Consider the following 15,508-nt stretch of genomic DNA (forward strand, 5'->3'; position numbering starts at 1 on the left):
ATTTTCCTTCCACTCCTGCAATGGGTGAGGTAGTTCCTACATGTTCAAAACTCCAATTAACCCTTACCACAGGTGATCTTACATACATCTCTGCAGTCTTCATGCAGTTGTGTAAGCGTCCATGCAGATCTCTCTTGCACCTGACAATACACAGTCTCCAGAAACACACAGGCAGCTGCTTCTCCTGCATTCCCATGCTTACTATTCAGCACTGTGTGGTATTTCAGATAGCAGTGTGTAACGCTAACACATTCAACATCACCAAGGCTCATTTCCTTTGCTCTAGTCTAATCACTCACCCAGGTTCCACATGCTCATGGTCTCAAGTAGCTGCTAGGACATATGCTCTTTTCTGCCTCTCTAAATTATAAGGAAAATGTGTCAGGCTGTTACAGTAATTATCACTTGCTCTACCACAGTGGTAAATGTGCTTTGAAATTGCCTATCAAATATCGTTTTCTGCCTAGAATCACACCATGAGTCTGTGTGCACACAGGAATTGTTGTCAGAGATTTAATTTGTGTTGCTCTTGTTCTGTAAGACTTGCACTCGTAGGAAAGTGGCAGCTTGCTTTCTTGAACTGTGATGGTTAGCATTCAGCACAAATCACTATCTCACAGATGAGAGGCAAATGGTAACACATTTGAAAACAATATGGTAGATTTTCCTTCCACTCCTGCAATGGGTGAGGTAGTTCCTACATGTTCAAAACTCCAATTAACCCTTACCACAGGTGATCTTACATACATCTCTGCAGTCTTCATGCAGTTGTGTAAGCGTCCATGCAGATCTCTCTTGCACCTGACAATACACAGTCTCCAGAAACACACTCTTAGCACACAGGCAGCTGCTTCTCCTGCATTCCCATGCTTACTATTCAGCACTGTGTGGTATTTCAGATAGCAGTGTGTAACGCTAACACATTCAACATCACCAAGGCTCATTTCCTTTGCTCTAGGCTAATCACTCACCCAGGTTCCACATGCTCATGGTCTCAAGTAGCTGTTAGGACATTTGCTCTTTTCTGCCTCTCTAAACTATAAGGAAAATGTGTCAGGCTGTTACAGTAATTATCACTTGCTCTACCACAGTAGTAAATGTGCTCTGAAATTGCCAATCAAATATCGTTTTCTGCCTAGAATCACACCATGAGTCTGTGTGCACACAGGAATTGTTGTCAGAGATGTAATTCGTGTTGCTCTTGTTCTGTAAGACTTGCACTCGTAGGAAAGGGGCAGCTTGTTTTCTTGAACTGTGATGGTTAGCATTCAGCACAAATCACTATCTCACAGATGAGAGGCAAATGGTAACACATTTGAAAACAGCAGGGTAGATTTTCCTTCACCTCCTGCAATGGGTGAGGTAGTACCTACATGTTCAAAACTCCAATTAATCCTTACCACAGGTGATCTTACATACATCTCTGCAGTCTTCATGCAGTTGTGCAAGCGTCCATGCAGATCTCTCTTGCACCTGACAATACACAGTCTCCAGAAACACACTCTTAGCACATAGGCAGCTGCTTCTCCTGCATTCCCATGCTTACTATTCAGCACTGTGAAGTATTTCAGATAGCAGTGTGTAACGCTAACACATTCAACATCACCAAGGCTCATTTCCTTTGCTCTAGTCTAATCACTCACCCAGGTTCCACATGCTCATGGTCTCAAGTAGCTGTTGGGACATGTGCTCTTTTCTGCCTCTCTAAACTATAAGGAAAATGTGTCAGGCTGTTACAGTAATTATCACTTGCTCTACCACAGTAGTAAATGTGCTTTGCAATTGCCAATCAAATATCGTTTTCTGCCTAGAATCACACCATGAGTCTGTGTGCACACAGGAATTGTTGTCAGAGATTTAATTTGTGTTGCTCTTGTTCTGTAAGACTTGCACTCGTAGGAAAGGGGCAGCTTGTTTTCTTGAACTGTGATGGTTAGCATTCAGCACAAATTACTATCTCACAGATGAGAGGCAAATGGTAACACATTTGAAAACAACAGGGTACATTTTCCTTCCACTCCTGCAATGGGTGAGGTAGTTCCTACATGTTCAAAACTCCAATTAACCCTTACCACAGGTGATCTTACATACATCTCTGCAGTCTTCATGCAGTTGTGTAAGCGTCCATGCAGATCTCTCTTGCACCTGACAATACACAGTCTCCAGAAACACACTCTTAACACACAGGCAGCTGTTTCTCCTGCACTCCCATGCTTACTATTCAGCACTGTGTGGTATTTCAGATAGCAGTGTATAACGCTAACACATTCAACATCACCAAGGCCCATTTCCTTTGCTCTAGTCTAATCACTCACCCAGGTTCCACATGCACATGGTCTCAAGTAGCTGTTAGGACATGTGCTCTTTCCTGCCTCTCTAAACTATAAGCAAAATGTGTAAGGCTGTTACAGTAATTATCACTTGCTCTACCACAGTAGTAAATGTGCTTTGAAATTGCCAATCAAATATCGTTTTCTGCCTAGAATCACACCATGAGTCTGTGTGCACACAGGAATTGTTGTCAGAGATTTAATTCGTGTTGCTCTTGTTCTGTAAGACTTGCACTCATAGGAAAGGGGCAGCTTGTTTTCTTGAACTGTGATGGTTAGCATTCAGCACAAATCACTATCTCACAGATGAGAGGCAAATGGTAACACATTTGAAAACAGCAGGTATATTTTCCTTCCACTCCTGCAATGGGTGAGGTAGTTCCTACATGTTCAAAACTCCAATTAATCCTTACCACAGGTGATCTTACATACATCTCTGCAGTCTTCATGCAGTTGTGCAAGCGTCCATGCAGATCTCTCTTGCACCTGACAATACACAGTCTCCAGAAACACACTCTTAGCACACAGGCAGCTGCTTCTCCTGCATTCCCATGCTTACTATTCAGCACTGTGTGGTATTTCAGATAGCAGTGTGTAATGCTAACACATTCAACATTACCAAGGCTCATTTCCTTTGCTCTATTCTAATCACTCACCGAGGTTCCACATGCTCATGGTCTCAAGTAGCTGTTAGGACATGTGCTCTTTTCTGCCTCTCTAAACTATAAGCAAAATGTGTCAGGCTGTTACAGTAATTATCACTTGCTCTACCACAGTAGTAAATGTGCTTTGAAATTGCCAATCAAATATCGTTTTCTGCCTAGAATCACACCATGAGTCTCTGTGCACACAGGAATTGCTGTCAGAGATTTAATTCGTGTTGCTCTTGTTCTGTAAGACTTGCACTCGTAGGAAAGGGGCAGCTTGTTTTCTTGAACTGTGATGGTTAGCATTCAGCACAAATCACTATATCAAAGATGAGAGGCAAATGGTAACACATTTGAAAACAACAGGGTAGATTTTCCTTCCACTCCTGCAATGGGTGAGGTAGTTCCTACATGTTCAAAACTCCAATTAACCCTTACCACAGGTGATCTTACATACATCTCTGCAGTCTTCATGCAGTTGTGTAAGCGTCCATGCAGATCTCTCTTGCACCTGACAATACACAGTCTCCAGAAACACACAGGCAGCTGCTTCTCCTGCATTCCCATGCTTACTATTCAGCACTGTGTGGTATTTCAGATAGCAGTGTGTAACGCTAACACATTCAACATCACCAAGGCTCATTTCCTTTGCTCTAGTCTAATCACTCACCCAGGTTCCACATGCTCATGGTCTCAAGTAGCTGCTAGGACATATGCTCTTTTCTGCCTCTCTAAATTATAAGGAAAATGTGTCAGGCTGTTACAGTAATTATCACTTGCTCTACCACAGTGGTAAATGTGCTTTGAAATTGCCTATCAAATATCGTTTTCTGCCTAGAATCACACCATGAGTCTGTGTGCACACAGGAATTGTTGTCAGAGATTTAATTTGTGTTGCTCTTGTTCTGTAAGACTTGCACTCGTAGGAAAGTGGCAGCTTGCTTTCTTGAACTGTGATGGTTAGCATTCAGCACAAATCACTATCTCACAGATGAGAGGCAAATGGTAACACATTTGAAAACAATATGGTAGATTTTCCTTCCACTCCTGCAATGGGTGAGGTAGTTCCTACATGTTCAAAACTCCAATTAACCCTTACCACAGGTGATCTTACATACATCTCTGCAGTCTTCATGCAGTTGTGTAAGCGTCCATGCAGATCTCTCTTGCACCTGACAATACACAGTCTCCAGAAACACACTCTTAGCACACAGGCAGCTGCTTCTCCTGCATTCCCATGCTTACTATTCAGCACTGTGTGGTATTTCAGATAGCAGTGTGTAACGCTAACACATTCAACATCACCAAGGCTCATTTCCTTTGCTCTAGTCTAATCACTCACCCAGGTTCCACATGCTCATGGTCTCAAGTAGCTGTTGGGACATGTGCTCTTTTCTGCCTCTCTAAACTATAAGGAAAATGTGTCAGGCTGTTACAGTAATTATCACTTGCTCTACCACAGTAGTAAATGTGCTTTGCAATTGCCAATCAAATATCGTTTTCTGCCTAGAATCACACCATGAGTCTGTGTGCACACAGGAATTGTTGTCAGAGATTTAATTTGTGTTGCTCTTGTTCTGTAAGACTTGCACTCGTAGGAAAGGGGCAGCTTGTTTTCTTGAACTGTGATGGTTAGCATTCAGCACAAATTACTATCTCACAGATGAGAGGCAAATGGTAACACATTTGAAAACAACAGGGTACATTTTCCTTCCACTCCTGCAATGGGTGAGGTAGTTCCTACATGTTCAAAACTCCAATTAACCCTTACCACAGGTGATCTTACATACATCTCTGCAGTCTTCATGCAGTTGTGTAAGCGTCCATGCAGATCTCTCTTGCACCTGACAATACACAGTCTCCAGAAACACACTCTTAACACACAGGCAGCTGTTTCTCCTGCACTCCCATGCTTACTATTCAGCACTGTGTGGTATTTCAGATAGCAGTGTATAACGCTAACACATTCAACATCACCAAGGCCCATTTCCTTTGCTCTAGTCTAATCACTCACCCAGGTTCCACATGCACATGGTCTCAAGTAGCTGTTAGGACATGTGCTCTTTCCTGCCTCTCTAAACTATAAGCAAAATGTGTAAGGCTGTTACAGTAATTATCACTTGCTCTACCACAGTAGTAAATGTGCTTTGAAATTGCCAATCAAATATCGTTTTCTGCCTAGAATCACACCATGAGTCTGTGTGCACACAGGAATTGTTGTCAGAGATTTAATTCGTGTTGCTCTTGTTCTGTAAGACTTGCACTCATAGGAAAGGGGCAGCTTGTTTTCTTGAACTGTGATGGTTAGCATTCAGCACAAATCACTATCTCACAGATGAGAGGCAAATGGTAACACATTTGAAAACAGCAGGTATATTTTCCTTCCACTCCTGCAATGGGTGAGGTAGTTCCTACATGTTCAAAACTCCAATTAATCCTTACCACAGGTGATCTTACATACATCTCTGCAGTCTTCATGCAGTTGTGCAAGCGTCCATGCAGATCTCTCTTGCACCTGACAATACACAGTCTCCAGAAACACACTCTTAGCACACAGGCAGCTGCTTCTCCTGCATTCCCATGCTTACTATTCAGCACTGTGTGGTATTTCAGATAGCAGTGTGTAACGCTAACACATTCAACATTACCAAGGCTCATTTCCTTTGCTCTATTCTAATCACTCACCGAGGTTCCACATGCTCATGGTCTCAAGTAGCTGTTAGGACATGTGCTCTTTTCTGCCTCTCTAAACTATAAGCAAAATGTGTCAGGCTGTTACAGTAATTATCACTTGCTCTACCACAGTAGTAAATGTGCTTTGAAATTGCCAATCAAATATCGTTTTCTGCCTAGAATCACACCATGAGTCTCTGTGCACACAGGAATTGCTGTCAGAGATTTAATTCGTGTTGCTCTTGTTCTGTAAGACTTGCACTCGTAGGAAAGGGGCAGCTTGTTTTCTTGAACTGTGATGGTTAGCATTCAGCACAAATCACTATATCAAAGATGAGAGGCAAATGGTAACACATTTGAAAACAACAGGGTAGATTTTCCTTCCACTCCTGCAATGGGTGAGGTAGTTCCTACATGTTCAAAACTCCAATTAACCCTTACCACAGGTGATCTTACATACATCTCTGCAGTCTTCATGCAGTTGTGTAAGCGTCCATGCAGATCTCTCTTGCACCTGACAATACACAGTCTCCAGAAACACACAGGCAGCTGCTTCTCCTGCATTCCCATGCTTACTATTCAGCACTGTGTGGTATTTCAGATAGCAGTGTGTAACGCTAACACATTCAACATCACCAAGGCTCATTTCCTTTGCTCTAGTCTAATCACTCACCCAGGTTCCACATGCTCATGGTCTCAAGTAGCTGCTAGGACATATGCTCTTTTCTGCCTCTCTAAATTATAAGGAAAATGTGTCAGGCTGTTACAGTAATTATCACTTGCTCTACCACAGTGGTAAATGTGCTTTGAAATTGCCTATCAAATATCGTTTTCTGCCTAGAATCACACCATGAGTCTGTGTGCACACAGGAATTGTTGTCAGAGATTTAATTTGTGTTGCTCTTGTTCTGTAAGACTTGCACTCGTAGGAAAGTGGCAGCTTGCTTTCTTGAACTGTGATGGTTAGCATTCAGCACAAATCACTATCTCACAGATGAGAGGCAAATGGTAACACATTTGAAAACAATATGGTAGATTTTCCTTCCACTCCTGCAATGGGTGAGGTAGTTCCTACATGTTCAAAACTCCAATTAACCCTTACCACAGGTGATCTTACATACATCTCTGCAGTCTTCATGCAGTTGTGTAAGCGTCCATGCAGATCTCTCTTGCACCTGACAATACACAGTCTCCAGAAACACACTCTTAGCACACAGGCAGCTGCTTCTCCTGCATTCCCATGCTTACTATTCAGCACTGTGTGGTATTTCAGATAGCAGTGTGTAACGCTAACACATTCAACATCACCAAGGCTCATTTCCTTTGCTCTAGTCTAATCACTCACCCAGGTTCCACATGCTCATGGTCTCAAGTAGCTGTTGGGACATGTGCTCTTTTCTGCCTCTCTAAACTATAAGGAAAATGTGTCAGGCTGTTACAGTAATTATCACTTGCTCTACCACAGTAGTAAATGTGCTTTGCAATTGCCAATCAAATATCGTTTTCTGCCTAGAATCACACCATGAGTCTGTGTGCACACAGGAATTGTTGTCAGAGATTTAATTTGTGTTGCTCTTGTTCTGTAAGACTTGCACTCGTAGGAAAGGGGCAGCTTGTTTTCTTGAACTGTGATGGTTAGCATTCAGCACAAATTACTATCTCACAGATGAGAGGCAAATGGTAACACATTTGAAAACAACAGGGTACATTTTCCTTCCACTCCTGCAATGGGTGAGGTAGTTCCTACATGTTCAAAACTCCAATTAACCCTTACCACAGGTGATCTTACATACATCTCTGCAGTCTTCATGCAGTTGTGTAAGCGTCCATGCAGATCTCTCTTGCACCTGACAATACACAGTCTCCAGAAACACACTCTTAACACACAGGCAGCTGTTTCTCCTGCACTCCCATGCTTACTATTCAGCACTGTGTGGTATTTCAGATAGCAGTGTATAACGCTAACACATTCAACATCACCAAGGCCCATTTCCTTTGCTCTAGTCTAATCACTCACCCAGGTTCCACATGCACATGGTCTCAAGTAGCTGTTAGGACATGTGCTCTTTCCTGCCTCTCTAAACTATAAGCAAAATGTGTAAGGCTGTTACAGTAATTATCACTTGCTCTACCACAGTAGTAAATGTGCTTTGAAATTGCCAATCAAATATCGTTTTCTGCCTAGAATCACACCATGAGTCTGTGTGCACACAGGAATTGTTGTCAGAGATTTAATTCGTGTTGCTCTTGTTCTGTAAGACTTGCACTCATAGGAAAGGGGCAGCTTGTTTTCTTGAACTGTGATGGTTAGCATTCAGCACAAATCACTATCTCACAGATGAGAGGCAAATGGTAACACATTTGAAAACAGCAGGTATATTTTCCTTCCACTCCTGCAATGGGTGAGGTAGTTCCTACATGTTCAAAACTCCAATTAATCCTTACCACAGGTGATCTTACATACATCTCTGCAGTCTTCATGCAGTTGTGCAAGCGTCCATGCAGATCTCTCTTGCACCTGACAATACACAGTCTCCAGAAACACACTCTTAGCACACAGGCAGCTGCTTCTCCTGCATTCCCATGCTTACTATTCAGCACTGTGTGGTATTTCAGATAGCAGTGTGTAACGCTAACACATTCAACATTACCAAGGCTCATTTCCTTTGCTCTATTCTAATCACTCACCGAGGTTCCACATGCTCATGGTCTCAAGTAGCTGTTAGGACATGTGCTCTTTTCTGCCTCTCTAAACTATAAGCAAAATGTGTCAGGCTGTTACAGTAATTATCACTTGCTCTACCACAGTAGTAAATGTGCTTTGAAATTGCCAATCAAATATCGTTTTCTGCCTAGAATCACACCATGAGTCTCTGTGCACACAGGAATTGCTGTCAGAGATTTAATTTGTGTTGCTCTTGTTCTGTAAGACTTGCACTCGTAGGAAAGGGGCAGCTTGTTTTCTTGAACTGTGATGGTTAGCATTCAGCACAAATCACTATATCACAGATGAGAGGCAAATGGTAACACATTTGAAAACAACAGGGTAGATTTTCCTTCCACTCCTGCAATGGGTGAGGTAGTTCCTACATGTTCAAAACTCCAATTAACCCTTACCACAGGTGATCTTACATACATCTCTGCAGTCTTCATGCAGTTGTGTAAGCGTCCATGCAGATCTCTCTTGCACCTGACAATACACAGTCTCCAGAAACACACAGGCAGCTGCTTCTCCTGCATTCCCATGCTTACTATTCAGCACTGTGTGGTATTTCAGATAGCAGTGTGTAACGCTAACACATTCAACATCACCAAGGCTCATTTCCTTTGCTCTAGTCTAATCACTCACCCAGGTTCCACATGCTCATGGTCTCAAGTAGCTGCTAGGACATATGCTCTTTTCTGACTCTCTAAATTATAAGGAAAATGTGTCAGGCTGTTACAGTAATTATCACTTGCTCTACCACAGTGGTAAATGTGCTTTGAAATTGCCTATCAAATATCGTTTTCTGCCTAGAATCACACCATGAGTCTGTGTGCACACAGTAATTGTTGTCAGAGATTTAATTCGTGTTGCTCTTGTTCTGTAAGACTTGCACTCGTAGGAAAGTGGCAGCTTGCTTTCTTGAACTGTGATGGTTAGCATTCAGCACAAATCACTATCTCACAGATGAGAGGCAAATGGTAACACATTTGAAAACAATATGGTAGATTTTCCTTCCACTCCTGCAATGGGTGAGGTAGTTCCTACATGTTCAAAACTCCAATTAACCCTTACCACAGGTGATCTTACATACATCTCTGCAGTCTTCATGCAGTTGTGTAAGCGTCCATGCAGATCTCTCTTGCACCTGACAATACACAGTCTCCAGAAACACACAGGCAGCTGCTTCTCCTGCATTCCCATGCTTACTATTCAGCACTGTGTGGTATTTCAGATAGCAGTGTGTAACGCTAACACATTCAACATCACCAAGGCTCATTTCCTTTGCTCTAGTCTAATCACTCACCCAGGTTCCACATGCTCATGGTCTCAAGTAGCTGCTAGGACATATGCTCTTTTCTGCCTCTCTAAATTATAAGGAAAATGTGTCAGGCTGTTACAGTAATTATCACTTGCTCTACCACAGTGGTAAATGTGCTTTGAAATTGCCTATCAAATATCGTTTTCTGCCTAGAATCACACCATGAGTCTGTGTGCACACAGGAATTGTTGTCAGAGATTTAATTCGTGTTGCTCTTGTTCTGTAAGACTTGCACTCGTAGGAAAGTGGCAGCTTGCTTTCTTGAACTGTGATGGTTAGCATTCAGCACAAATCACTATCTCACAGATGAGAGGCAAATGGTAACACATTTGAAAACAATATGGTAGATTTTCCTTCCACTCCTGCAATGGGTGAGGTAGTTCCTACATGTTCAAAACTCCAATTAACCCTTACCACAGGTGATCTTACATACATCTCTGCAGTCTTCATGCAGTTGTGTAAGCGTCCATGCAGATCTCTCTTGCACCTGACAATACACAGTCTCCAGAAACACACTCTTAGCACACAGGCAGCTGCTTCTCCTGCATTCCCATGCTTACTATTCAGCACTGTGTGGTATTTCAGATAGCAGTGTGTAACGCTAACACATTCAACATCACCAAGGCTCATTTCCTTTGCTCTAGGCTAATCACTCACCCAGGTTCCACATGCTCATGGTCTCAAGTAGCTGTTAGGACATTTGCTCTTTTCTGCCTCTCTAAACTATAAGGAAAATGTGTCAGGCTGTTACAGTAATTATCACTTGCTCTACCACAGTAGTAAATGTGCTCTGAAATTGCCAATCAAATATCGTTTTCTGCCTAGAATCACACCATGAGTCTGTGTGCACACAGGAATTGTTGTCAGAGATGTAATTCGTGTTGCTCTTGTTCTGTAAGACTTGCACTCGTAGGAAAGGGGCAGCTTGTTTTCTTGAACTGTGATGGTTAGCATTCAGCACAAATCACTATCTCACAGATGAGAGGCAAATGGTAACACATTTGAAAACAGCAGGGTAGATTTTCCTTCACCTCCTGCAATGGGTGAGGTAGTACCTACATGTTCAAAACTCCAATTAATCCTTACCACAGGTGATCTTACATACATCTCTGCAGTCTTCATGCAGTTGTGCAAGCGTCCATGCAGATCTCTCTTGCACCTGACAATACACAGTCTCCAGAAACACACTCTTAGCACATAGGCAGCTGCTTCTCCTGCATTCCCATGCTTACTATTCAGCACTGTGAAGTATTTCAGATAGCAGTGTGTAACGCTAACACATTCAACATCACCAAGGCTCATTTCCTTTGCTCTAGTCTAATCACTCACCCAGGTTCCACATGCTCATGGTCTCAAGTAGCTGTTGGGACATGTGCTCTTTTCTGCCTCTCTAAACTATAAGGAAAATGTGTCAGGCTGTTACAGTAATTATCACTTGCTCTACCACAGTAGTAAATGTGCTTTGCAATTGCCAATCAAATATCGTTTTCTGCCTAGAATCACACCATGAGTCTGTGTGCACACAGGAATTGTTGTCAGAGATTTAATTTGTGTTGCTCTTGTTCTGTAAGACTTGCACTCGTAGGAAAGGGGCAGCTTGTTTTCTTGAACTGTGATGGTTAGCATTCAGCACAAATTACTATCTCACAGATGAGAGGCAAATGGTAACACATTTGAAAACAACAGGGTACATTTTCCTTCCACTCCTGCAATGGGTGAGGTAGTTCCTACATGTTCAAAACTCCAATTAACCCTTACCACAGGTGATCTTACATACATCTCTGCAGTCTTCATGCAGTTGTGTAAGCGTCCATGCAGATCTCTCTTGCACCTGACAATACACAGTCTCCAGAAACACACTCTTAACACACAGGCAGCTGTTTCTCCTGCACTCCCATGCTTACTATTCAGCACTGTGTGGTATTTCAGATAGCAGTGTATAACGCTAACACATTCAACATCACCAAGGCCCATTTCCTTTGCTCTAGTCTAATCACTCACCCAGGTTCCACATGCACATGGTCTCAAGTAGCTGTTAGGACATGTGCTCTTTTCTGCCTCTCTAAACTATAAGCAAAATGTGTCAGGCTGTTACAGTAATTATCACTTGCTCTACCACAGTAGTAAATGTGCTTTGAAATTGCCAATCAAATATCGTTTTCTGCCTAGAATCACACCATGAGTCTCTGTGCACACAGGAATTGCTGTCAGAGATTTAATTCGTGTTGCTCTTGTTCTGTAAGACTTGCACTCGTAGGAAAGGGGCAGCTTGTTTTCTTGAACTGTGATGGTTAGCATTCAGCACAAATCACTATATCACAGATGAGAGGCAAATGGTAACACATTTGAAAACAACAGGGTAGATTTTCCTTCCACTCCTGCAATGGGTGAGGTAGTTCCTACATGTTCAAAACTCCAATTAACCCTTACCACAGGTGATCTTACATACATCTCTGCAGTCTTCATGCAGTTGTGTAAGCGTCCATGCAGATCTCTCTTGCACCTGACAATACACAGTCTCCAGAAACACACAGGCAGCTGCTTCTCCTGCATTCCCATGCTTACTATTCAGCACTGTGTGGTATTTCAGATAGCAGTGTGTAACGCTAACACATTCAACATCACCAAGGCTCATTTCCTTTGCTCTAGTCTAATCACTCACCCAGGTTCCACATGCTCATGGTCTCAAGTAGCTGCTAGGACATATGCTCTTTTCTGCCTCTCTAAATTATAAGGAAAATGTGTCAGGCTGTTACAGTAATTATCACTTGCTCTACCACAGTGGTAAATGTGCTTTGAAATTGCCTATCAAATATCGTTTTCTGCCTAGAATCACACCATGAGTCTGTGTGCACACAGGAATTGTTGTCAGAGATTTAATTCGTGTTGCTCTTGTTCTGTAAGACTTGCACTCGTAGGAAAGTGGCAGCTTGCTTTCTTGAACTGTGATGGTTAGCATTCAGCACAAATCACTATCTCACAGATGAGAGGCAAATGGTAACACATTTGAAAACAACAGGGTAGATTTTCCTTCCACTCCTGCAATGGGTGAGGTAGTTCCTACATGTTCAAAACTAGGCCTGGGCGAAGCACTACGCTACGCTCGCGTAGTTTGCGAAGTTCGCGCTACTTCGCGCTACGCGAACTGCACGTAGCACAGTGCGAACACGCGTAGCGTAGTGTTGCGTAGTGCTGCGGTCATTTTTTGCTTTCTCGCGGTCCTCAACGTCAAGTTGGCGACCGCGAGCAAGCAAAATGACATCCTGGCGAGACTTTTTCCGTGTTCGCGATCGCGAGCATGGAAAATAAACCTCCCGGCGAGATTCCCAACGCGAGAAGGTCAGGTTTCTCATTGCGAGGGGTCGCGTATGCTCGCGACCGCTCGCGATGAGAAACTACCAGTTCGCGTTGAGAAAGCTGCAGCTCGAGTAAAAATCTACTCGAGCAGCAGAAAACTACAGCTCGCACTGTGCAAGATGCCATTTTCAATGATTGCACAGTGCCGGTTGCTTGTCCGCACTGTGCAATCATTGAAAACAACATCTTGCACAGTGCGAACATGTTACTTCGCAGTTCGCGAAGTGCTACGCGTAGCTCGCGTAGTGCGAACTTCACTTTGCGTAGCTTCGCGAAGTGCTACTTCGCGAACTACGCCCACCCTTATTCAAAACTCCAATTAACCCTTACCACAGGTGATCTTACATACATCTCTGCAGTCTTCATGCAGTTGTGTAAGCGTCCATGCAGATCTCTCTTGCACCTGACAATACACAGTCTCCAGAAACACACTCTTAGCACACAGGCAGCTGCTTCTCCTGCATTCCCATGCTTACTATTCAGCACTGTGTGGTATTTCAGATAGCAGTGTGTAACGCTAACACATTCAACATCACCAAGGCTCATTTCCTTTGCTCTAGGCTAATCACTCACCCAGGTTCCACATGCTCATGGTCTCAAGTAGCTGTTAGGACATGTGCTCTTTTCTGCCTCTCTAAACTATAAGGAAAATGTGTCAGGCTGTTACAGTAATTATCACTTGCTCTACCACAGTAGTAAATGTGCTCTGAAATTGCCAATCAAATATCGTTTTCTGCCTAGAATCACACCATGAGTCTGTGTGCACACAGGAATTGTTGTCAGAGATGTAATTCGTGTTGCTCTTGTTCTGTAAGACTTGCACTCGTAGGAAAGGGGCAGCTTGTTTTCTTGAACTGTGATGGTTAGCATTCAGCACAAATCACTATCTCACAGATGAGAGGCAAATGGTAACACATTTGAAAACAGCAGGGTAGATTTTCCTTCACCTCCTGCAATGGGTGAGGTAGTACCTACATGTTCAAAACTCCAATTAATCCTTACCACAGGTGATCTTACATACATCTCTGCAGTCTTCATGCAGTTGTGCAAGCGTCCATGCAGATCTCTCTTGCACCTGACAATACACAGTCTCCAGAAACACACTCTTAGCACATAGGCAGCTGCTTCTCCTGCATTCCCATGCTTACTATTCAGCACTGTGAAGTATTTCAGATAGCAGTGTGTAACGCTAACACATTCAACATCACCAACGCTCATTTCCTTTGCTCTAGTCTAATCACTCACCCAGGTTCCACATGCTCATGGTCTCAAGTAGCTGTTAGGACATGTGCTCTTTTCTGCCTCTCTAAACTATAAGGAAAATGTGTCAGGCTGTTACAGTAATTATCACTTGCTCTACCACAGTAGTAAATGTGCTTTGCAATTGCCAATCAAATATCGTTTTCTGCCTAGAATCACACCATGAGTCTGTGTGCACACAGGAATTGTTGTCAGAGATTTAATTTGTGTTGCTCTTGTTCTGTAAGACTTGCACTCGTAGGAAAGGGGCAGCTTGTTTTCTTGAACTGTGATGGTTAGCATTCAGCACAAATTACTATCTCACAGATGAGAGGCAAATGGTAACACATTTGAAAACAACAGGGTACATTTTCCTTCCACTCCTGCAATGGGTGAGGTAGTTCCTACATGTTCAAAACTCCAATTAACCCTTACCACAGGTGATCTTACATACATCTCTGCAGTCTTCATGCAGTTGTGTAAGCGTCCATGCAGATCTCTCTTGCACCTGACAATACACAGTCTCCAGAAACACACTCTTAACACACAGGCAGCTGTTTCTCCTGCACTCCCATGCTTACTATTCAGCACTGTGTGGTATTTCAGATAGCAGTGTATAACGCTAACACATTCAACATCACCAAGGCCCATTTCCTTTGCTCTAGTCTAATCACTCACCCAGGTTCCACATGCTCATGGTCTCAAGTAGCTGTTAGGACATGTGCTCTTTTATGCCTCTCTAAACTATAAGGAAAATGTGTCAGGCTGTTACAGTAATTATCACTTGCTCTACCACAGTGGTAAATGTGCTTTGAAATTACCACTCAAATATCGTTTTCCGCCAGGAATCACACCATGAGTCTGTGTGCACACAGGAATTGTTGTCAGAGATTTAATTCGTGTTGCTCTTGTTCTGTAAGACTTGCACTCGTAGGAAAGGGGCAGCTTGCTTTTTTGAACTGTGATGGTTAGCATTCAGCACAAATCACTATCTCACAGATGAGAGGCAAATGGTAACACATTTGAAAACAACAGGGTAGATTTTCCTTCCACTCCTGCAATGGGTGAGGTAGTTCCTACATGTTCAAAACTCCAATTAACCCTTACCACAGGTTATCTTACATACATCTCTGCAGTCTTCATGCAGTTGTGTAAGCGTCCATGCAGATCTCTCTTGCACCTGACAATACACAGTCTCCAGAAACACACTCTTAGCACACAGGCAGCTGCTTCTCCT

The sequence above is a fragment of the Triturus cristatus genome, chromosome 1_1 (assembly GCF_964204655.1).
Source record: "Triturus cristatus chromosome 1_1, aTriCri1.1, whole genome shotgun sequence".
NCBI lineage: Eukaryota > Metazoa > Chordata > Amphibia > Caudata > Salamandridae > Triturus > Triturus cristatus.